Genomic DNA, 1,958 nt, shown 5'->3' with positions numbered 1-1,958 from the left:
GCTCCTCCACCTTACTAAGAACCCTACTGTTAACCCTGTATTCCTCATTCTTATTTGTCCTTCCAAAATGGACAACCTCACACTTAACAGGGTTGAACTCCATCTGTCACTCCTCAGCCCAGCTCTGCATCATATCTAAGTCCCTTTGCAGCCGACAACAGCCCTCCTCACTATCCACAACTCCACCAATCTTCGTATCGTCAGCAAATTTACTGACCCACCCTTCGACTCCCTCTTCCAAGTCATTAATAAAAATTACAAACAGCAGAGGACCCAGTTTCTGGGACAAGGTGGATTCAGGCAACCTGTCTGACTAGATTACTTGGAACAATAAAATGTGTTTGTGGACATAGTGGGGTGGTAGTAATGACACTGTTACAGTGTCAAGAGGCTGAAACTAAAGTTCTGGGAATACAGCAGTCCACATAGTACACAGGCACTAGTGGGATTTCTATTTAATAAATAAAAGACAAATGATTTGACTAGTCTTCATAAAATGGTGACTTTGAAACTATCATCAATTGTCATAAAAGCCTAGCTGGTTCACAAATGTCCTTTAGGGAAATAAATCTGTCATCCTTATTTCATCTGACCAAGGTGAGACTCCTGGCCCACAGCAATTTAGTTGACTCTTAACTGCTCTTTGAAGTGGCCTGGCAAACCACCCTATTCAAAAGCAATTAGGGATCAGCAACAAGTACAAGCCCATTAGAATTAAAAACAAAATTCCAGAAAATGCAACATGTTAGAATGCTTTTTCCAGGAGGGTGAGTTTTGATGAGCTTTCACTTAAGAGACACAGCTAGTTGGATTGGTAGTTTATTGTGAATATATCTGAACACCGAGAATGGGCAGAACATCTACTGTCAACCACTGATTTTCTTTTAAACACCATTTAGAGAGTGAGCAAAGTCTCTCCTAAACCTCTAGGCTGACCAATTTCCAACCGTCTTCTGGTGAAGGAAATGCAGTGAATGCGCTAATAAGATAATCCGCGAAATTTGTTACTTACTGTTATGGAGGTTGATACAGAAGTAAGGTGAAGTGAGATTTATTTTGTTCTAGTTCTTAGAATTGGTTGACTTAGAATTAGCCTTGTCTCATTAAAAGACATCCATCAGATCTCTTTTCAAAGATTGAATATGCATATGTTGTGGGATACACATGACTGTAAGGCCCAGTTCACAGCACAAGAATTTCATTTTTTTCAGGCTCCAGATGTGGCCTGGGGGGACTAAATATTACGCAGTCAGGGTAAGCAAGATTTCCTTAAGTGAGAGACTAGAGACATCAAACCTGAGGAAATATCTCGCACTGAATGCAAAATGTGGAAATGATACTGCCCTGTTTAAATAAAGGTTTTGGTGGATTTTGTGTCTTCTAAAAATAAATGATGTTAGTGCTCTGGTCATTCCTGGTATGCTTTGTGGTTTTCTATATAGAGATGTACAGCTAGGAATCGGACCCTTCGGTCCAACTCGTCCATGCCTCCAGATATCCCAACCCAATCTAGTCCCACCTGTCAGCACCCGGCCCATATCCCTCCAAACCCTTCCTATTCATACACCCATCCAAATGCCTCTTACATGTTGCAATTGTACCAGCCTCCACCACTTCCTCTGGCAGCTCATTCCATACACGTACCACCCTCTGCATGAAAACGTTGCCCCTTAGGTCTCTTTTATATCTTTCCCCTCTTACCCTAAACCTATGCCCTCTAGTTCTGGACTCCCTGAACCCAGGGAAAAGACTTTGCCAATTTACCCTATCCATGCCCCTCAATTTTGTAAACCTCTATAAGGTCACCCCTCAGCCTCCGACGCTCCAGGGAAAACAGCCCCAGCCTGTTCAGCCTCTCCCTATAGCTCAAATCCTCCAAACCTGGCAACATCCTTGTAAATCTTTTCTGAACCCTTTCAAGTTTCACAACATCTTTCCAATAGGAAGGAGACCAGAAT

At 42.3% G+C, this 1,958-nt stretch overlaps 1 protein-coding gene across 4 annotated transcripts in view; it reads right to left on the bottom strand.

Annotated features, from left to right (window-relative positions):
- The window catches only part of LOC122557343 (calpain-5-like), a 158,666-nt gene that overhangs the window by 17,553 nt on the left and 139,155 nt on the right, over nucleotides 1-1,958 (bottom strand). The gene's annotated exons all lie outside the window — the stretch shown is intronic.

Source organism: Chiloscyllium plagiosum, chromosome 15 (assembly GCF_004010195.1).
Source record: "Chiloscyllium plagiosum isolate BGI_BamShark_2017 chromosome 15, ASM401019v2, whole genome shotgun sequence".
Lineage (NCBI taxonomy): Eukaryota > Metazoa > Chordata > Chondrichthyes > Orectolobiformes > Hemiscylliidae > Chiloscyllium > Chiloscyllium plagiosum.
This window is presented reverse-complemented; position numbering and strand designations above follow the sequence as displayed.